This window comes from Henckelia pumila, chromosome 1, assembly GCF_033568475.1.
Source record: "Henckelia pumila isolate YLH828 chromosome 1, ASM3356847v2, whole genome shotgun sequence".
Classification (NCBI taxonomy): Eukaryota; Viridiplantae; Streptophyta; class Magnoliopsida; order Lamiales; family Gesneriaceae; genus Henckelia; species Henckelia pumila.
The window spans coordinates 84564794-84572686 of record NC_133120.1 but is presented as its reverse complement, the minus strand read 5'-3'; positions in this window follow the sequence as shown (position 1 = coordinate 84572686).

Sequence of the window (7893 nt, the reverse complement as noted above, 5' to 3'; positions counted from 1 at the left end):
TAGATTCATCAAATACAACATGCATTGATTCTTCAACAAGTAAAGTGCGTTTATTAAATACTCTAAAAGACTTACTCGTAGTAGAATACCCAAGAAAAATACCTTTGTCGGATTTGGCATCAAATTTGCCGAGGTTTTCCTTACCATTATTATGAATGTAGCATTTTCATCCAAAAGCCCGAAAGTAAGAAATGTTAGGCTTTCTCCCTCTCCATAATTCATATGAAGTTTTCTTGAGAATTGGTCTTATTGATACACGATTGATAATGTAACAGGCAGTGTTCATTGCTTCAACCCAAAAATATTTTGGTAGAGAATGCTCACATATCATGGTCCTCGCAATTTCCACAAGTGTCCTATTTTTCCTCTCAACGACCCCGTTTTGTTGAGGAGTCCTAGGACAAGAAAAATTGTGACCGATGCCTTTCTCTTCACAAAAATTTGTAAAACTCTTATTTTGAAATTCAGTTCCGTGGTCACTACAGATATGTTTTATTGAAAGATTTTTCTCATTCTCAACTCGTTTGACAAAAGTTTTAAAATAATCAAAGACATCATTTTTGTGGGCTAAAAACAATGTCCACGTGAAACGTGAGGAATCATTCACAATGACAAATGCATAAAGCTTCCCTTCTAGGCTAGCATTCCTCGAGGGACCACATAGATCTAGGTGAAGAAGTTCAAGGGGCATAGAAGTTGATACAAAATTTTTTCTTTTAAAAGATTCTCTTGTGTGTTTGCCAAGTTGACATACATCACAAACAAAATCTAATTTTAAATTGAGTTTTGGCATACCAACAACTAAATAAAGTTTAAAAAGTTTTTCAATGGTACTAGGACCAACATGACCTAGTCGTCTATGCCAAAGAATGTTGTCATCAACATTCAAGGATACAAGGCTTTTGATATTTGATAAAGATAAATTATTTAAAGAAACCTTGTATATATTTTCACTTCTATATCCTTTGAAATTTATAGATTTGTCAGATGTAAGTGATATAGTGCAGTGTTGGGGAGTGAATTTGACTTCATAACCTCTATCGCACAATTGACTTATGCTTAGTAGATTATGCTTAAGTCCTTTCACTAGGAGTACATCATCAATTAAGCAGGATTTAAAAATACCTATTGAGCCGATTCCTTCGATAACTCCTTTGTTGTTGTTTCCAAAGGTGACAGATCCCTTCTCCTTTGGTTTGATGGATTGGAGTAGGTCCTTGTTCCCAGTCATATGTCTAGAACATCCACTGTCTAGATACCATATGCTAGAAAGAACAGTTTTCCTATTTCCCTTCAAGAATTGATTTTGGTACCCTTTAGTTCTTTTGGGTCCACAGTGTTAGAGAAGAGAGATACAAAATAGACTTCTAAGAGTTCAGTCTCTCATACCAACATCATCGCCACTTTCTAAGAGTGCTTCCAGTAGTAGGTAGGGCTATGGCCTCTTTAAAAACCTATTTTTTGGACAGAGCAGCGTTCATCAGGAAGACCAGTCGCAAGTCAAGGCAGTTTAAACCGGTCTATAATGAACTCCCTTAGATCATGATCTCATAATGCCGACTGATGAGTTGTTAAGTACTCTTAGGCCTCCATTTCATATAACTCTTTTGATTATATTGAAATCTTAAAGATCTACATTTATATCTAGCATGACCAATTTTATAACAATAAGAGCATGTAGGGGGTGATCTCATTTTGGCTTTAGCAATAAGGCTAGTAAAATCTATTGATTTCTTACCATACCCTATTCCACCCTTATCAAAGCTACATTTTTGCATGCTTAGTAAATTATTCAACTTGTTACTACTAACATTGAATTTATAAAATGATTTTTCTAAGGTAGCTATGTCATCCTTTAATCTTAGGTTTTCATGCTCCTTAGATTCTAATTCATTTTTGAGGTTTCTATTTTCTTTTCTAAATGATTTAGCCATGTCAAACATAAGCTTATAAGCTTGTAGTAATTCATCGTAAGATGGTACCTCATCATCATCGTAGGAGGCGATGTCATCATCCTTGGCCATGAGACATATGTTGGCTTCCTCCTCATCGCTATCTTCATAGGCTTCCATCTCAAATGTCTCATGTTTGAGCTCTAGGAGGTCAATCTTTGTTTCCTTGACCTGGTTGGTTCCCCCGTGGCATATCTCCAATTTATCCCATATTTCTTTAGCGGAGGAGCACATTGATATTTGGTTGTACTCGTTCATATCTAAAGAACAGTGCAAAATATTCATAGCTTTAGCATTTTGAGAAATTAATCGCATGTCCTCCTTGGTAAAGTCATCCATTCTCTTAGGAATTTTAATCCCTTCAACCTCTTTCATTGGTTTGTAGGGACCTTTTACCGTAACTTTCCAAAGATCGTAATCTACGAATTGAATATATAGGGACATTTGATTTTTTCAATATCCGTAGTTTATGCCGTTGAAAAGAGGAGGACGATTTATTAATTGCCTTTGAGCATAACCGCTTGCTAGATTTGCCATAGAGCCTTTTTGAAATATTTTTCAAAAGTGTGGCTCTGATACCACTTGTTAGAACCTAATGGGGAGGGGGGGAGAGATTTAGGTTCTATTGGCAACTTTAGCCATTTAAAGCAATTATGCTAGTACGCAAACGGAAGACTTAAAACAATCAAATATAAGTGCGGTAAATAAATGCGTAATGTAAATAAAGAAGGTAAAAGGATAAGAGATGTTTATGGAAGTTCGACGATAAATCGTCTACATCTCCCCTTCTTGGTTAAGATCGATTAACCAAAGATCCACTAGCACTTCAACGTCTTGGCCTTGATGGCTCCAAGGATAGCCGTACAACTCAACACTCTTGGTCTTAAGGGCTCCAAGGATAGCCTCAACACAAACACTTGGCTTCACACTCAAGTGCTTACAACAATAGCACAACACACTTGGCTTCACACTCAAGTGTTTACAACAATAGCACAACCAACTCACAAACTATTTTTACAAACACTCTCAAATATATCACACAAACACTTTGATATTGAGAAATTGCTTGCAAAGGAGAGAAGAGATGAGTTGGGATGTCTCCAAATGACCTTGGAAGGCCTCTATTTATAGTTGGCAAATATTTGAATCTGATTTTGGTGCATGGAGCATGTGTTTGGAAGTCAAGGAGTGATAAAAAGTGTTCGGCGCCGCTATCCCCTTCAAAAATAGCCCTGTGCGGATTTTGTGTAAAAATCATATCCCTCAATCTAACCGTCGGATTGAGCTAAAATTTTGACAGACGCTTTCACACATCCTAATATTCATTCTGAACGGTGGAGATGGGATTTAAAGGTTCAAACATGCCCAGTAAATTCCGGAAGTCGCTTCATCATATTTTCGCTTCTTATTCTGTGCAACACTTTTGCAAAATTCATATCTCACAATCCATCCGTTGGATTGATCTGAAATTTGGACAAAAGGTTTATAACATCCTGATCTTGAGTTTGATTGGTGGATATTTGATTTGGATGTATCAAACACGTCCAATAATTTTCGGAAGTTGATTCTTCATCCTTCGCTTCATGTTCTGCAGAAATAGGTACTGCGCAACTTTTGTGGAAAAATCATAACTCCATATCTAGCCGTCATCCTGATCTTGACTATGACTGGTGGAGATCGGATTCTGATGTTTCAAATGTTTCCAGTAAATTTTTGAAATTGCCTCTTCATGGTTTCGTTCCTTGCAAAAGTAGGTATTGTGCAGAATATGTGAAAAAATCATATCTCTCAATATGGCCGTTGGATTGCTCTAAATTTTGGACTGCTGGTTCAACACATCCTCAGCTAAATTATGACTGGTGGAGATCTGATTTTGAGTCATATAAAATCTCCAGTAATTTTCGGAAGTTGTTGCTTCATATTTTTGGCTTTTTCTTGTCCTTTTCTTCATTTTCTCATAACAAGGTTTCATGACATCCACATACCGTTGTGTTCATTATATGAGCAATATGAGACTTCATAAATACATTGATAGCTTCAAAATAATTTTCAATAATTTATTTGTCAATAAATCTAATCTGCAAAATCTCACTTTAAATGGTTAGTAACAATTAACCGAGTTTTGTAATCATCAAAACATAATATTATGAGATTTGTTAATGAATTAAAAACATTAATCTCATCACACGAGATTTGTATGCGTTTAAGGCGTAACACGATGTTATCGAGCCCGAGTATGAGTATCTCGGGGTGTGAATATCTTGGCAACCTGGTGTAAAGTAGCCGACACCTATTAAAGATCTCGAGTACCCACCATGGCATACACAGAGTAGTGGCGCAACCGAATTCAATTACATTTTAGGGGTTGGCGGCACCGCCAGGTGTTTCCTTGCTGCCACCCTCTCCGAAACTATGGTTTCTTGCTGCTGGAAATGACTCGGGTCTGCTATGCTTTGCGCCAAATTCTGTACCAGCCGAGAACACCATGAGCATTACGCTCATCAGCATCCTCGTTGCTGCCACCAGTGTGAACCAAGTTTAATAGGAGAGGCCCTCGATCGCAGGTGGAGATGTCGGAGGAGCATGTGTTTCAGCCCGGGAATCTGAAATCCAAAGCTCGTCTGGATCTGCTGAGATGGGAAAACGCTATCGACCATTTCAGAATGAGGAAGGGGAAAAATGTTCTCAATTTATCATAGAAGATCAAAGATTACTAATGGTTTCTTGTCTTATTATCAGGCGTTTTCTCATTCCAGCGGGAAGACCAGATATATTTATTGCCCCGTTGGAATATTGCTCGGGTTCGAGCTATGCCCGAGTACCTGTCAGGTTTTGGCCCTTTGCAAAAATTATTATTTTAATTCCCATATGCTAACCTTCATAAGTTGGGGAATTTATTTTGGCCATAATTCCATGCGTGTCTCAAAAAGAACCCGGCTCATATTTTCGAAACGAGATAAGTATTGATTTTATATCATTTCAATTTATTCAAATATTATGCGAAAGGAATATCTTTCATGAAGCCGTAAAAGAATGTGGTTCGGTGAACAAGATGAGAAAAGCCGATTGCATAATTAAAATGCATACTGGTGATATGTTGTGGATTTAATGATTTATTCTATTCGGTGGGCTTGAGTATTTATTGAGGTGTAAGGGTTAAAACCCAATCTTTACATGACATTGTTATTCTTTGACTTTTTCAAAGTCTTAACTTTGGTCTCATTGGTCCACCGTTGCATGCTTTGAAATCATTGTTGATCTATTTCCCAAAAGCTTACGAAGTATCATACAGAGAAAGATTTCAAGCTTGGAAATATTCCTGAGCCAGGCGTAATATTCACATAACAAGTATCCCGTGCAATCTAGTAATAACCCCCTTCAAGATTTATTGATCGGGCATGTGATCTAAAAGTAAGGCCCTGATATCTCTATCTCGAAACCCAGGTGATCTACGACCCTGACACCATAAAACTCAGGTGATTTACCATCATGGTACTTAAGTCTGTGGTAATTCACGAGCAATATAAGCCCAGGTGATCCACCACCCTGGCACCATAAAACCCAGGTGATCTACCATCCTGGTACTCAAGCCCGTGGTAATTCACAAGCAATATAAGCCCAGATGATCCATCACCCTGGCACCATAAAACCCAGGTGATCTACCACCCTGGTACTCAAGCCCGTGGTAATTCACGAGCAATATAAGCCCAGGTGATCCACCACCCTGACACCATAAAACCCAGGTGATCTACCACCCTGGTACTCAAGCCCGTGGTAATTCACGAGCAATATAAGCCCAGACGATCCACCACCCTGGAACCTAAAAGCCCATGGCATCCCCATGGCACCAACTCATTTAAAGTCCATGGCAGCCCCATGACACCTACTCAAAGTCCAGGGCAGCCCCCTGACATCTATTTGCAAGCCCAGGGTAGTCTACGCTCTGGCACCTCTCTTGTAAGTCCCGGAGGTTTGAGGCCCGGGCATTTACTTGAGAGTTCAGGAGGGAGGCTATAGCATGTCACTCGAGTTTGGAGACTAGTTCTTTTCGAGACAGCGGAGCAGGTCCTAGCCCGACTATCTTTGGGATGAGTGGTGATACCCCGGTGAAATATCCCGGGTTATCACCAAACCCGAGTGATTGTCGAGAGCCCGGACGCGAGATGGGTTCTAGGTTGGTGGCAAGAGAAGATCAGCGAAACAAGGAAAATGTGTCTTCCCTTCCCTTGCCAGAGGTCTCTTCCCTTGCCAAGAGGTGTCCTCGCTTCCTAGGCAGAGAACCCTCCGGAGCACCCTTGCCCCGAGCACCCTGGCCTCGAGCACCCTGTCACCCCAAGCACCCTAGCCTCGAGCACCCTGTCACCCGGAACACCCTGGTGTCCAGCACCCTGGCCTCCCAGCACCCTGTCCTCGAGCACCCTGTCACCCGGAGCACCCTGGCCCCGAGCACCCTAGCCCCGAGCACCCTGTCACCCGGAGCTCCCTGGCCTTGAGCACCCCGTCCTCCCAGCACCCTGGTGTCCAGCACCCTTGGGTCCAGCATCCTGGCCTCCCAGCACCCTGGTGTTCAGCATCCTGACGCCCAGCACCCTGGCCTTGAGCACCCCGTCATCCAGGCCAGAGGACACTGCCTAGGCCAGAGGACCCTTCCCGGGCCAAATCAGAACACGGGTCCCACAGCATGGGCATCGTCAGGGATTGCCAGAATAATAATGAATAGGTATGGGAGTTATCCAAAATTTACATGAAGTGTCTTATCACAATTAATAGCTGTCAGAAACCCATACCATGCAATTATTGGGGTCTCCTAGGATTCCTATAAATACCAGGTCCCTTAGCCTGGCTATGGTATGTTCTTCAGGTTCTTTTACGTTCATATATATCTTCACATTCACACTCAATTTTTCTAAATCTAATAAGCCCACTCCATACATCTTAATCTAACTTAAGCATCGGAGTGGCGATGTCGGAGAACCCTCTGGCGTCCCACTGACGAGTTTTCTTGTTTCTGGTATGTAGAGGAACTTCAAGACGAGGCGAGGAAGCTTGCTGCTATTTTTATTCCGGAGTCATACCCACACCCGGGTACACATTTTATGATATTCACATCACTAGACATTTCCGTTTTTATGATAGTCCTTTTGTTTGCTTGAAGACACCAGCATTTATTGGTTGTCTCATTGGTTTGTACTCCCCTATGTATTGTTCTTGATTTTACGATAAATGCCCTGTGTTTAAAAAAAAAAAAAAAAAAACATTGATATTATAGAGCTTATCACTTGTACTGTTAATTACTTGCCACTTGCCCTATTTTGAGAGAATGACACAATATATATATATATATATATATAATATATATATATATAATATTTATTGATATGATTTTTGTGTCTGCCGAAACATGTGGCCCATTACTATTTTAGTTTTTATGTGCAATTCTCAATATATTCATAATGGTAGGTTACCAAATTGACGCAATAATAACAAGCTCGTACAATGCATCAGTAAAACAATTAATTTATCATTTAAAAAAACTATTAATTTATCGATACTGTGCACAAAAGTTCGGTTTTAATTAAATACTTATTAATTTCGTGGCAAGCTAGCTAGCAGATTATATAATTACAAAAAATCGAATATATTTATTTCATGCCTAAAAATATATATACTTAATTATTTGGTTATTTATGTCCAATCGCATGACGTGACTGTCGATGATTAGAATTTTTTAATGGTCAAAATAAATGCAAGAATTCAAGGGAAAAAAAAAAACAAATTCTGATTTTTTTTTTGGGGGATATTTTACATTACCATCACATGAAGGGTTTTTTAAATAAATATTATAAATAATAATTTCTTTTTAAATAACTATAACAAATACAAAAAATTTGAAGAAATATAATAACGTGGGGTTTGAAACCCCACCTTATGAAGGAGTCGG